This window comes from Tenrec ecaudatus, chromosome 16 (assembly GCF_050624435.1).
Source record: "Tenrec ecaudatus isolate mTenEca1 chromosome 16, mTenEca1.hap1, whole genome shotgun sequence".
NCBI classification, from domain to species: Eukaryota; Metazoa; Chordata; class Mammalia; order Afrosoricida; family Tenrecidae; genus Tenrec; species Tenrec ecaudatus.
This window is the reverse complement of record NC_134545.1, coordinates 55395712-55411600: the sequence shown is the minus strand read 5'-3', so window position 1 is coordinate 55411600 and position 15889 is coordinate 55395712. Positions and strand designations below refer to the sequence as shown.

General features: G+C 37.2%; 1 protein-coding gene across 1 annotated transcript in view; it reads right to left on the bottom strand.

Moving 5' to 3' along the window:
- The window catches only part of CTNNA3 (catenin alpha 3), a 1794797-nt gene that overhangs the window by 192381 nt on the left and 1586527 nt on the right, over positions 1-15889 (bottom strand). The window lies entirely within an intron of this gene.

Genomic DNA, 15889 nt, shown 5'->3' with positions numbered 1-15889 from the left:
ACTTGAAGCACTTCCTGATGAAGATCAAAGATTGCATCCTTCAGTATGGATTAGTAATGTGTTCGTCTGGTTAACTAGAGAAACAAATCCAGAGACACTCATACGTGTATAACGGAGTGCTTTGTATCCCAAAGCAATTGTATATTGAAAAAACATTCCAGCTCAATCTAGATCAAGTCCATAATTATGATACTTGCCCATATGTCTGATATTAGTCCATTAATTCCTCTTTAGACTCACAGAGCACATTCAATGATGCCAAATGCAGGAAGATCACAGGCCAGTGGGTAGAAAGTCTTGTGGCAGTGGAAGCATCTCCAGGTCTCTGGCTTTTCAACAGGAATGTGAAGCAGAGAAAAAGAGAGGACCACTTCTTCCAATGGCTGAATCAAGAGAGAGGAAGTTCCAGACTCCTCAAGAGAAGTCCACACCCAGAAGGAGGGATCATCAGGATGTGACCTGATTGACTGGCTTGATGCCATCCCTTCATTCTTTTATCAAGTTCACATAAAATTGTGTAACTACCACAACAACCCAATGCCAAAAATAAACATACAAAAAAACCTCAAAACTGGACTTGTAGATAACTTCATTCTTTTTAATCTTAATGATATGCTTGGAACTATTTTAACCAAATCAAATTCACTTCCCTTGAGTCAATGCTGACTCATGGTGACCCTACAGGACAGGACAGAACTGCCCCTGTGAGGTCCTGGAGCTATTGCTTTTTATAGGAAGAGAAAGCCTCATCCTTATCCTGTGAACTCTACCAAGTCCCTTACAAACAGTAAAGTTTATATTTGTAGTTTCACAATAAGTAGACGATGTCACAACTATTAGCAAGTCCATTTGAAAAATGAACAAACAGATACAAAGAAGTTATGTAACCTCCTAAAAGTGGCCTGAAGAGTAAGTTTCAGGCCACAATTCAAACTTGGGAGTCTGATTCCAGAAACTATGGTCTCTTCAGAATTTTAAATAAAAGTTTTTAAATGAGAAAGAATAAGATATATTCAGAGGATAATTTTTTTTAAACAGCCTTGTTCTTTTCAGGATATGAGTAATACAGAACTGGTGGCTCCACACTCAAGAGACTGCTTCTGTTCAGGTCTCTTTATCACTCTATAGAATTTTAACCACATCTTAGTTCTATACAGTGTACAGCAACCTGTACAACTTATGGATAAGCAATAGATGTCCTTACTTATGAAAATAATATGACTACATAGGTTAGTAATAATATACTAATTAAATTATTCATATTTTAGATTGTGTAAATTTTAGATAGTTAAGGCTTTTTGAAAATTAGATTTTTTGTTGGGATCCTTTTAAAATTATATTTAACCAACTACTGATAACACATTTTCTCCTATAGTTAAAGAAGTAAGCATTTAATATTCTATCAGTGACTAATAAAACAAACTTACCTAATTTGTATATGTTAAAATTTTCTACTTAAAAAAATATATGATTTTTGTTATCACTACTATTCAAGATGTGAGAAAGCAGGGCAGTCCTTATCAAATATATATAAATCTGAAAAAGTAGAGAACCACCTAGGCATATTACTCTGATTAATTGAATTTCTAATATACTTTTATTGGAAAAATAAGAATAATCTCATTTATTTTATAGATATTTATTTGTTGAATATGTATGGTTTATCTGAAAAGATTCTACTTCTCCCAAATATTCTTAACAGTTTTCTTTTCCCATAGCACACTTATGGCTAATATCATTCATTCTCTTACATGCAATAAATATTTATTGCATATTTATTGTGTGCCAGGCACTGATTTTATTTTGAGGGATATCCATCAGAAAAAGAAAATAAAATTGGATTAAAATTGTTGTATTTATCAAATTTACCATCTCATGGCAGGATTAAACAAGTAAATATTAATACATCAGATTGTAAACTTAAGTGTTATTATGGAGGGGAAGGAAGAAGGGAAAGCATGACATAGGGGTTGACAATGAGGTTGACCTTTAAGCAAGGGTAGTCAATGGTCTTACTGAAAAGACGGTATTCAAAAGAAATATATCAGAAAGAGAAAAGCAGTTGAGGATGAATTCTGAGAGTAGAAAAATTACAGACTTAAAAAAATAGAGTATCAATTAATTTTTTAAAAGTTAACATCATAATATATAAAAATTAGTAAATTTAAAATTTTTTAATGAGAAAGTTCTTCATATCAGGTAAGATAAATAATTCAGATATAAAAAGAATGGGACCAATGGTTCCAGGGAGATACTGGATAAGGGGAGGGGGGAGAAAGGAAGAAGAGGGGGCGGGGGAACCAACCCAGGGACAAGAGAACAACAAGTGAACTAAAATCCATGGGGAGAGGGGCATGGGATGCCTACTGGGACTTAATTAAAGGCAATGTAGCAATGAGGAACTAGTAAACCCGAATGAAGGCTGCATGTGATGGTGAGATGAGAGGAAAGTAAGAGGAAAGATAGGAAATAACCAGGAGGCAAAGAGCACTTATAGAGGTCTAAATACAGCCGTGTACATATGTAAATATATATATATATATAATGAGAGGGGAATAGAACTATGTACTTCTATCTATATGTTAAGAATTAAGGTTGCAGATGAACTTTGGCCCTCAACTCAAGTACTCCCTCAACACAAGAACACACTATAACAATTATCTGGCATTCTGTGATACTCACCTTCCCAACACGATCACGGAAGACAAAATGGGTGCATAAGCAAATGTGGTGAAAAAAGCTGATTGTGCCCACCTATCAAAACAGATAGCATCTTGGGTCTTAAAGACTTGAAGACAAATAAGTGGCCATCTAGCTGAGAAGCAACAAAGCCCACATGGAAGAAGCACAACAGCCTGTGTGATCATGTGATGTCGATGGGATCAGGTATCAGGCATCTAAGACCCAGAACAAAATCATACCCGGTGTGAATGGTGGTGGGGGCGGCATGGAGTGGAGACCGAATGTCCATCTGTAGACAATTGGACATCACCTCAAAGAGGGGGTCTCTGGGGAGAGATGCGCCAGTCAGGGTTGCAGTATAGCACCAATGAAACACACAGCTTTCCTCTAGCTCTTTGGTGCTTCCCTCCCCCCACTATCATGACCTCAATTCTACCTTACAAATCAGATTAGACCAGAACATGCACACTGCTACAGATAAGTGCCCACAACACAGGGAATCCAGGATAGATAAACCCTCAGGGCCAACAAGGAGAGTAGAGAGACCAGAATGATTAGGGGAGGGTGGGGGAGAAAGGAGGAATTGATCACTAGGATCCACATTTAGCCCCCTCCCAGGGGAACAAACAATGGAAAAGGGAGTGAGGGGTGGCAGAGCACAATGTAAGATATGAAAATAATAATCTATAAATTATCAAGAGTTTGTGAGAGAGGGAAGGAGGGAGAAGAAGTGAGGAGCTGATATCAGGGGCTCAAGTGGGAAGAGAATACTTTGAAAAATGATGATGGCAACAAATGTGCTTGACACACTGCATGAATGTATGGATTGTGATAAGAGATGTAAGAGTCCCCAACAAAAGTATCCAACAGTGAAAAAAGAATGTAATGATGGCAATATACGTACAAATATGCTTTACACAATTGATGCATGCATTGTTATAAGAGTTGTAAATGCCCCAATAAATGATCTTTTAATAAAAAATAAACAATAAAAAGTTATGCATATTAAATGATGTACAGTCAGTTTATAAATTAAAAATCTTCCTACTGGAAGTCTCCATTTTTTTGGCTAACTTTTGAGGTTTGTTATACCCACAAAGAAATTTTGAAATTTCTCCAGCACTTTTAATTCACCGTCCCCTGTATCAGTACATAGCATCTTCAGCTGTCCAGTTCTCAAGCCAGAACCTTGAGTTATCCTGGCTTCTCTTTCTCATATCCACCTCTGTCCTGCAATAAGTTCACTTAAGTCATTTATCATGATGTGTGTTTTCACAATCAATAACTTTCAATCCCACCAATTCTAAAATCCTCCTTTTAGTTCCCATCATTCCTCACCCAGATTACTGAAATGATTCTCTAACTTCCAGCTTCCTCCCATACCACTATTCAGACTGCTCTCAAAAAATATAAGGGAAGGTATATTATTCCTTGACTCAAAACTTCCAATAGTTTTCAAAGTCAAATTGTGTATAAAATTGTAGTTTGTGAGCAATATTTTAAAAATATGTCCAACAATTGTAGATATATATTAAAATAATTTTATTGTGATCTCTTACAGCTCTTAAAACAATCTATACATCAATTGAATCAAATGCATTTGTACATATGTTGCCATCCTCACTTTCAAAACATTTTCTTTCTGCTTGAGCCCTTGGTATCAGCATGTCTTTTCCCTCTCTCCCTAGCCCTCCCACTCTTGTGGCTCCCTGATATATTAGAATTATTTTCATATCTTATACCATCTGCTTTATCCCTTCACCCACATTTCTGTTCATTCCCCTGGGGGCTGGGTGTGTGCAATATGTCATTCATTTTACACAGTTCCCCTTTTGTTCTCCTCTCCCCCCACCACCCCATTAGCCCTCAGGGTATCGCTACTCCCTTTACTGTTCCTGAGGGGTTTATCTGTCCTGGATTCCATGTGTCCAGAGCCCTTATCTGTACCAATGTACATGTTCCGGGCTTGCCGGATTTATAAGCAATATTTTAATGGGATGCCTTTTTAGCCTCTATCTTCTCTTATTTCTCCTTTCTCACTAACTCTCACCTCCAAAGATATTTCCTCCTCAGTTATCTTTTGCTGTCCCTGAAATAATATATGTAAAATATTATTAAAGCTAGGTAGTAGACGTGTAGGCTCACTAGCTAGCAGATCACTCACGTGTAAATATCACATTTGTTGTGCTCTTCTCAGGTGCCAATGAGTCTCTTATGACTCGCAGCATCCCTAAGTAAAACAGAAGAGCCACTGCCAGGCCGTGCACAGTACTCAATGGTTCTTCTGTTGGAACTGACTGCTGCAGCCCCTGCTCCCGTACATCTCATTGCGATTCTTCCCCCCTTTGGCTAAGTCTCTGCTTCACAAAGGAAGATAGCCATTTCCAGGGATTGGTTCATTATGATAACTTGTTCATATGACAATTTTGCTTTTCAGGAGAATTTTGGCTCTACTTCTTCCAAGATAAATTTGCTGTTCTTCTGGCAGAGCAGGGTACATCCAGTATTCTTCTTCAACATCACAATTCAAATATGTCAGCCTTTCTTATTCAATAGGGACTGGTTTTCACATGCAAAGGACACAGTTGGACCTACCCGGATTGGGTCAGCACACCACAATCCTCACGGAGCTGTATTTTTTCCTGGTATAATATATCATTTGATTTCTGGACTGCTTTTTCTGTGAGCCTTGATTGTGCATCCACGTGGCTCGAAATCCTTGACAACATCCAATGTTCTCCATTTGCGATGCTGTCTTTTGGTCTGTTTGTATGGATTTTTGTGCTTTCACATTGAAAGGTCATCCATACTGAGGGCAGGACTGGATTTTTCTCAGTAATTGCCTTAAATCCTCTGGATGTCAGCAGCTGAGGTTGCGCCTCCTTCGTGTGGCATATTGTCCATGAGCATTCTTCTAATCCCAAAGTTGCACTCTTTTCATATGAGCTGTGTTTGTGGATTATTTGCTCAGCAACCGATTGAATAAGTATGGTGAGACCATGGATACAACCCTGACACATACCTTTTCTGTTTCTAGAACGGTCTGTTGATCCATGTACAAGTTCCACAGGAACACAGTGAAGTGTGTCAGAATTATCATTCTTCCTAAGGTTATCCACACAGTTGAGTGCCTTGTCATAGTCAATAAAACACAATTAAACACATTCCTTATATTCTCTGCTTTCAGTCAAGATCCATCTGATATCATCAGTAATACCCTTTGTTCCACTTCCTCTTCTGAATCTAGCATGATACTCTGGTAGTTTCCTATCATTGTACTGTTTCAACCCGTGGATGATCTTTAGCAAAATTGTACCTTCATAAGGTATTAATGATATGGTTCTACTGATCATTTAACCAGAATATAGTAAAAGAACATAATTGCATAGTGTATCATAGATTCAGCATTTTTCAACTGAATGTACCATAAGGAATATAGGAATATGGGTAGATTTCTATGAGAAGATAATATGTTTGTGTTTAGATATTTGGAAAATTCTAGAAGTGTATGTGACTTATCTAAGAAAAGAAAAAAATATATATACACCATTGCTCAAGGAGACAATACATGGCTAAATTAATGTCCTATGGATTACTACATGAAAATGCTCACAAAATTTGGAAAAGAATGAAGGTGTACAGTGCTTAGATTAGAACTGTAATATAAACTAATGTTTAAGAAACATATAAAGATAAATAAGAATCCATAAAGATAACTAGAATAAACACCTATAAATGTTGGAAAGTGGAAATTTTGCCAAATATACAATTAAAGTGAGAGAAACTAAAAAAGGACTTACACACTTCCTGCTTTGGCGCTGAATTTTCTCGTGGTTCACCCAAGTTCTACTTTTCATAGGAGCTCAAGGCGAATGATATCACGAAAAGGTAATGAGGTCATGTTTCCTTACAGTCTACATGCATATTCAGTATAAACTTAAGTCGCTAACCACGTATTCTGGTAATAAATATCAAAACCAAGCCATTACCGTCACAGTGACTCTATAGGACAGGGAAGAACTGCTCCCCATAGCTTCCCAGGCTTTATAGAATCTTTATAGAAGCGCCATCACACCATTCTCCTGCTGGGTTTGAGGTTGCTGGGTTCAAACCACTGACCTCTTGGTTAGTAGTTCAGCGTCATTAACCACTGCACCACTGGGGATCCTTTGATAATAAATAGACGTATTAAAATGTTACTAATTATTGAAGTTAAATCATCCACTATGGCCTTTTCTTTTTCCATCCACAGCATGGTGAATATTAAGCTAGCTACATATAAATAAACAAGCATTAGCATGCTTATCTCTATCGTCAGTATGAAGGTAAGGTTCATATGGATTTTTTTTAACACCAGGAATCATGTCCAGTATTTTCAGATTTGATATGCTCTAATTCATTTCCTGCTGTTGACATTTTGAGGTTGTGTCCAGTAATTCTGATCACCTAGGCAACAGTTCTTATTTCAGTCCTAATTTATTTCTATTTATAGAGCTTACATAGATTCAGGGACCTTAAAGAATTTTCTTAAGTAATTTTCTTTAAGGTGGAACAGGTGTACAAACTCTTGTTTTTTTATCCACAGCTTGGTGAATGAATATAATGCTCGTAAGTGAGTATAATATTAAGAATATGATAACACTATAGTCATCTAACATGGCTGTGCCAGAGGATGTACATTGGTACAGGTAACAGCTGGAAACACAGGCAATCCAAGACAGATGACTCCTTTGGGACCAGTGATGAGAGTGGCGATACCTGAAGGGCAGAGGGAATGTGGGGTAGAAAGGGGGAACTGACTACAAGAATCTACGTAGATCCTCCTCCCCGGGGATGAACAGCAGAGAAGAGGGCGGGGGAGACATCAGACAGTGTAACATATGACAAAATAATAATAATTGATGAATTATGAAGGGTTCATGAGGGAAGGGGTGAAGGGGTAAAATGAGCAGTCGACATTAAGGGCACAAGTGGAAGGCAAATATTTTGAGAATGATGATGGCAACAAATGTACATATGTGCTTGACACAATGGATGTATGTCAGGATTGTGATAAGGATGGTACAAGCCCCCAATAAATGATTAAATATATATGTGTATATATATATATAATGTTATCTTCAAATATCAGAATAACCTTCTCAGGTGAAATAAAGAAAGACTACAACAAACTTTATTTTACAAAAACCTTTATAGTATTTTGATTTATTAAAATGTAATGGTTTATACTAGTAATTGAGCCTCAGCAATTAGAGACCACAGCCTCAGACCCTTTCACGTGAAAAAACTGACCTGATATTGTTAAATGGCTTCCCTACTAGATGGTATGAAAGTTTAAATTTGCTGAGACAGATTTAGTTTTTAGTTCCTGTTGGTTTCTAGCTGGGCAAACAGAGGAAGAGTCACTGCAACAGAAGTCCTGCCTAGATGGGGTCGAGCAAGAAGCGGGACATAAATGGCTATTTGCAAAGCTGTTTTTAAGATGTGTCTTATATACATCTGGATGAAAAACCCAGCTCTTGTTTATTAAAAGCATATAACACAAAAACCTGAGAAAATTAAACTCCATACAACTTTATGAAGTTGGCCAGAAACCTTGGGAGGAATAGGAACTAATGGACCACAAAGTTACTATTAAAGTTTCAAAATAGAGAAAAATCCGAACTTAGGGGCTAGCATTCAATAAATGTTGGAGCTGGGGAAGACGGTAGAGTTAAGTCCTAGTATTGGGTTGAGATTTCAGTTTTATTCCATTATCAAGAATTGCTTTTCATGATCTATTTTAGTTCTATGCAATTTATGTGAACATTGATTTATAGAAATTCAGGTACTGTTGCAGTGGGTCCCCTATTAGACTGCTAACTGATAGGTCAGTTGTTAGAAGCAACCAACCATTGTCAGAAAGATGAGGCAGTTGGCTGCCATAAAGATCTATGGCAGAAACCCTCTGGAGTAGGTCGAGTCTGGCCTAACGGTTCAAAATAAGGGAGAACTGATTTGACTCTAGTAGACTTGGTTTAGGTTTAGATTTACAGAAAAGTGTCCACATTTTTATAAATAAAAGTAATGCCTAATTCTTTTTAGCATCTTAAAGCCTCTCTTGATGACTGATGCTCTTGAAGAAAGTCAGTGTAGAAGGACTTTGGCCAGTAGAGTGTAAAGAACTTTTAGCACCAGGAAACAAAGTAGTCGGTATATATAATTATATCTATTTAGTGAGCGAGACATACTAATAAAGTTCCTTGAGCTACCCAAAAGGAAGACAATGTGTAACACTAGCACACACATTTATACTTATCATGTAACCCTTTTTTCTTCAATCTCAATTTATTAAGCATTTACGCTGTTTCAGGAAGCAAACAAATGCTTCATATATTTAATTTAATTTTCCAATAACTATAAAATTGATATTATTACTATTATTATCACCACGAATTTCAGAAGAGGAAAGTAAAAGTTAGAAATATGAAAAAACTTGACTAAGGTCATATGAAAAGGAATGATTAGGACCACGATTTGAAATAACATTGATGTGACTTACCACCTGCACTGTTAAGAATGCACAGAAGTGCTAGCAAAGGCCGGTCATTTACTCACCCGGTCCATTCGCAAAACTCTCTCTTGATCTTTTCCATAAAGAGTCTTTCTCAAACCTCTCTTGCCCTCAAAACTGTCTTGAGAAACACTCAGCTGCTATCCTATTGGCCTTGAACCAATTTCCAAGTCTGAATTTTATTGTTGTTCAAATTGCAGACAACAGACAGGAAAGACTTCTAGAAATTAAAGTGCTCCCTGTAATATCACAGAGTCCAATGAAATGAGAGCCTGAGGAATAACTACCTAGGCTGTTCTGGATTCCAGGCTTAGCGACCTACAATTTCCCCGGCTGATAATTCTGCCTAAGTCATTCTCTACTTCATCTCACCAAGAAGACCAAACAGGGAGAAATGTGAAGGTCTAGGCATCAATAAAGGTGCTCTGCTGGCTTAGTGGTTAAGCATTGGCCTATGAGCCTCAAGGTCCACAGTTTGAAACCACCAGCCACTCCCCACAAGAAAACCTTTTTTTTTTTTACTTCCATAAAGAGGTACAGTCTCAGAAACTCACAGAAGCAGTTCTAACCCTGTCTGTAGACTCACTGTGAGTTGACATAGACTTAATGGCAGTGAGTGGGTGAGGCTTAAATATATAGTTTCCAAATGCTAGTCAACAAACAGATTTCATTATTGCCATTTTCGATTGGAGGCTGTAGAGTGAAGGTGAGGGGTAAACCAATCTGGCTGCTGTTGATGGACTTGCATTTCACAACTTATCTCTAGAGTAGAGAAATTACAATATCAAACTTTTATAAAACTCAATTTAGCTGTCAGAGGCTGACGCAAGCTTAAGGCATTATAAAACTCGCCATGTTTATAAAAGTGCTGTGCTCGAATGGGTGTGAGACTCCAGAAGGGGATAAAAAGGATTTTCATCTTGAAATGTGTGAAGTTACTTAAATTATTTGAGTCCTAATTTCCTACTTCACAGGGTGAAAACCTGAGTCTCGATGTCTGAGCAGATTGGAAGTGTCAGAAACACTATGGGCAGTTTTACGTGGCCTACAGGGACATTGGGAGCCTGAATTGATGACAGTGGATTGGATTTGTTTCTGTTGTTGAATTCCATAATTAGTAAAATTAAGAAAATAATAAATATAAGAGTAAGTCAAAAGATTGCTACAAAATCACACAACCAATTATTAAACAAAATATCAAAATGTGATGCTATTATTTCTTGAGATACCTTCTATGGAGCTCTATACACTTCTGAAGGCAGTGTTTCATATTTCTCATTCTTCTATGACGAAATGGTGTATATATTTGGTTTACACCATTTCCAAAATGGGCTTCGGCATCCACAAAGGACTAGAGCGTTGCTTTTAAATGCTCTTCAGATTTAAATACTCTTCAGAAAGGGGAAGCTGAAGGGGCATGAATCCTTAGGAAGGATGGGGTAAATTTTCCCAAAAACGTTCCCTGCCACCCTCAAAGAATAAATAGGTGCATAGTCTAACTTGAGGACAAAAACAGATTCCTCTGCGCAGTTTTCTGGGCTTTTTTCCTCTCCAGTGAAGTGCTCAGTTTTCTCTAAATGTTTCCTCTGAGAAAATGTAGTACTGTGACCCCTTTGGTATCCTCCCCAAATAGCCCCCATGACCTTCGGAGCTGACCTCTTTGTCTTGAATGATAATTGACCCAGCAGATTCTCTAAAACCCATGGTTTCGCTGGTCCTTTGCCGAAAGGCACCTACTGAGCCTAGACCTGTATATTCCTGAGAGAATTGGCCTGTGCCACCCATTGATTGCGGAGACACTCTGAACACATGCGTGAACCTAACTGGACCCCCGGGAGCAACACCAATCATCTTACTTTCATAAACAGTGGAACTCTCGGGCACTGTCAAATAAGACACCAATTTAGAAAGGTTCTGTTAACGCGAAGTGTTGAACAATAACAGGCACTACTTTGTTCAAGTAGAAAATATGATTTAGAATATAACTAGTGTTATCTTTCAGAAATATTGAGGACGTACCAGTGTGTTTAAAACTTTGACTGTCTTAATGAGAGTCTACGTCCACATATTTTTCAAATTTGAACTGGTAAGAAAAATGATTCTATCCTGTCTTTGCTCAAAACAAGGAAAGAATAAGCAATGAGCTGTGTGAAGACTGTTCTGCGACCCTAGAGCAAACTCAAACTTCAGAGTCATGGGGAGGCGCCTGATCCCTGGGAAACCACCCTTTGCGCCCAGTGTGTCTTTGTGCATAAAGATGAACATTTCCATCACTGCACCCCTGCCACTTCAGAAAGCATGCACCTTTGGTCTTTCAGTATTTCACATTCAAAGACCTGGGCTCGAATCATTATTTGTTAGTTACAGACTTTTACAATGCCCAGTGGCATTTGCTGGTGATAACAGTAAGAGTGAATGCTATTGAGCCAAAGCATCTGGGAATGAAATGCAAAAAGTAAAATGATAATAAATAACTGTCACTCCATTACTAACCAGTGCCTGAAATTGGTACTAGTACCTGTGAGATACAGCAGCATCTGCATAATTCAAGAACCAGAAAGGTGTTTACTCAGTAAAAGCATGAAACAAAGAGGAAATCGGAAATATATTTTGCTCAGTGGCCAGAAACTTCACATTGAGCTTGGTCTGAATGTTCAATGAATTCTCCATAGATTATATAACTCATTTCTTTATGTAGCTATGTGTTTTAATCTATGTACCTCTCTTTCTTTTTTTTTTAAAGAAAAATTTCCATCCCCTTTTTTCTTTCCCTCAATGCTCACTCCAACTTTTCCATAATCACCAAACTCAATTTCTTTTGATGTGAAAATCATTTTCTTTTATAATAGCAATATCAAATAGTATGTCTCTTTATGAGATTGATTCAATTCTCTCTGTATCGTATATGCCAAATCAGTCCATTTCATAAGATATCTAACAGTATTCTTTAAGAATGCACAGTATCCTTTAACATATTTGTACCAAAATATATTTATTCATTCCTCCACTGATGGGCATTTAGGGTATTTCCATATTCTTGCTACGTGAATACTGCTTCAGTAAGCATGGCTGTCATATATCTGCGAGTGTTTTTCTCCTTATTTCTTTAGGGAATGTATGAAGTCCAGAGGTTGCTGGGTTATATGATATTAATATTCCCATTTGTTTGAGGAATATGTTTCATAGAGATTGTGCAGTTAGAATGTCTCACAAGCAGTGACTGAGGGTTCCAATGTCTTCTCATCCACTCCAGTATTTTTTTTAAATTTTTCTATCATTCTAGCGTGAGATGGTACCTCATCACAGTTTAATTTGTATTTCTCCTATCACTGGTGATGGAGAGTATTTCTTCATATGCTTATAGGCTACCTGGAAGCTATCATTGATGACTTGTCTATTTATGTTTTCTTGTCAAAGCGATATAGTTTATGATTTCCTTTAAGTTTTCTGAGTTTATCCCTTAATTCAATATATCAATGTCAAAAAACTTTCCCCCCATAGGTGGGTTCTCTCTCTCTCTCTTCTTTTTTTTTTTCTTAACATTTTTGATGAAGTCTTTTGATGTTAGGATATAATGTATTTATGAAAAGTTGATGGTGACTGTATCTCAAACAAATCAGAAGTATAAAAATGGATGACTTATTTAAAAATGGAATGAGAAATGTTGAAGTTAATGCCTATAGTAGCAGACCGTTCACATCAATTGGCAAGAAATCAATTAACATACTCATGCTTTAACTGAGGACAATTTGATCTTTTAAAACCACATGAGGAACTGTATAAAGTCCATATATTATTTGTCCTTCCAAGGGATAGAGAAACATAGTGTTGGTCAAGAATTGATCTGAGTGGTATATTTTAGAATGACTGAGTAGCTTCCAACTCAGATTTCCACATTGCAGCTTCGAGGAAGTTCAAAAGCAGAAATTAAAGAGTAGTAAGTTTTGATTAAATTATTTCTATGGCCAAGCACATGTTAAAAGAAAGAGATAATCTCAAAGAACAAGCACAACCTAAGAGTAAATCAATAGATTATTTTGTGAAAGATAGACTAGGCCTTTGATGTGTTATAAATTCCAATAGTACTAATGTCTCCATCGTCATCATTGCTTTCACATGATCTGAAGACAAAAGTTATCTTGACTCAGTCAACAACAATTTTTGAGTAATTATTCTGGAAGAGGTAAGGGGCCTTGTAGCACTGTGAGCTGTGTGGACTAATTAGCTGTTATATTCCTCCTCACTGTATAAACCTATCATATATATGATATGATTATATGTATGTATATATAATCATATCATATATGTATATCATGTATGTATATATCATGTATGTATATATAATCATAAATGTCTTGGTTTTATTTCTCTAGAGACCCTGCCTAACACAAGGAGTGTGAGAGAATCACATTCTAAGCAGAAGAAAGAGCACATCTCAGGACCCAGATCGAGCACCTGGAGGAGCTTTCAGGGGCAGAGAGATTTCAGTGTCTAAAGTCGTGTAAATACAGGAGAAAGTGGAAGTAGAGGGGGAAAGGATACCTCAGTGTCAAATCATGTAGGTCCCTAAGGCTAAATAGATGGTATGAGTTTTATTCATTTAGATTTTGGGCTGCCCTTTCAGATTTCTGAAGTTCTACATTTCTTTGGGGTTAGAGAGGCTTATCTTTCTCCTGAGGAGTGGCTGGTAGATTTGAGCTGTGATCTAATGGGTAACAGCACAATTCACATTCCACTGTGCAAGCAGAACTTCAGAGACTGTTCAAAATAAAATAGAAATCTAGAACACAGATAAGTTTGGTGATCATTTCTACAAAGTAAAATCACTAGTTTCTATAAGAATTCTTCAGATCCAGGACAATCTAGGTCATCAACTCCATAACTTAAAATGGACAAATGGTCACGTTGCTGGCCAGTAATCCAATGCAAGAATGAACATGCAAATAAAAGTGATAGTATTAAGGCATTTAACTTCCTGGAATGTAATTCAAAATTTTATAAAACACCCAAATATGCATGCTCTTATTATTTTAATATATACCCACAAGGCTGATAATAGGTGTGATATTATTTTATTCTTTTCTAAGCTCTGAAGGTTTTAAGTAATGTTTCACAGCCTAAAAATGATAAGTCAGAATGCGAACCCATATATTTATTATAAAACTGGCATCCTAAAAAGTTATTTTAGTTTTAATAACATTTTCTCCTATCAGTTATCATTGAACCTTGATGCATGCCCCTTCTCCAGTAACTCAGCAGGAACTTAAGTAAGCTATTTACTCACTTAAATATAATCATGACAGAGTTCCCTCCTAAAAATTAATTTCCAATTTTGTAGTCATTTGTTCTCTTACCAATGATTTTTATTAGATTTGAAAGCAACGAACTGCAGATGCTTTGTGACTCCAAACAGTCCCCAACATGAACTTGAAAACTAAACTATGACTTAAAATAAGGTCTAATATATGGCCATGGCATCTGGTAAAATCAGGAGGGTGTGGAACAGTCAAACCACAAGTCTCCCTCTCCACTCCATGCCCAGGCTAAAATCTCCTCCAAAAGATAATGTGTCTTCTTTATCAGACCGAGCAGGTCGAATCCCTGCTTATCCCCGAGAGAAAGGTTTCAGTTGACTTTTAATCCACAGGAATCACATCTTTCTATTGAGAACCAAGGACATCCCAAACCGGTCTATACTACAAAGTCTACTTCCTAACCCTTAGACAATCCCGGTTCCTAAGTGTAACCTCCTCATTGTCCTGCATGCTGGGTGGGATTCTGTCCCTCCATACTCGAGTGCATGATGAATATGCTTCTGCTGTTCTCCTCTGTCACTGCTGGGTGTTAGATGGCTAGCCATCCCACTGGGGTAGGAATCCTTCCTTACCCATGGAAAAATAGGAAACTATTAAAACAAGGGCTGGCATTTGACGCAAATTATCATCAATAAATGGAAATTCAAGAAAGTGGAATAACCAAAAACACCACCAATACTAACTCACATGCAATATTACATGGTGCTTATCTAACAGGTATTTGCTGAAATACAGGGGTGTAATGTGTATAAAATTCAACCTTAAAAACCCCACAAAGTTTAAGCAACACCCCAAAATTGTTTAAACTATATATGGATATATAAACCTTAATGATTTTGATGATGATAATTATTCACTATTGCTGCTGATACTATGACAATCACAAGACCCACTTGCTAAAAATTATAAGCATGTAGTATGAGCCAAGCACTCTGCTAAGTGCTTCATGTAGTTAACTCAGTTAATTTCCACGTTAACCTTCACATGGAAGGTACTACTAATATCAGTAATTTATAAAGGAGTCTGCTGAGTAGAGAGAAGAGACATTTCTTCCCCAGCCCCATAGCAAGTAAAGGGTCAATGAAACGAATGGCCAAGAAGCCGTGGACCCTTGCTGGATTTCAGAACCAGTGCTTATCATCAGAAGAAGCTGGTGACAAAAAGGGCCAATTCTCAGACATTCTCATGCATTAAAGATGAGTAAAATAAAATACACCTCCTACGAGTAATTCAGAAATTGCTAACATCATTCAACTTGAGCGTGCATGTAGGTATGTGCTGGGGGGATGATCACAAAATGGCATTGAAGAAAAAAGAAAAAGTAGAAGACTATTGTGCC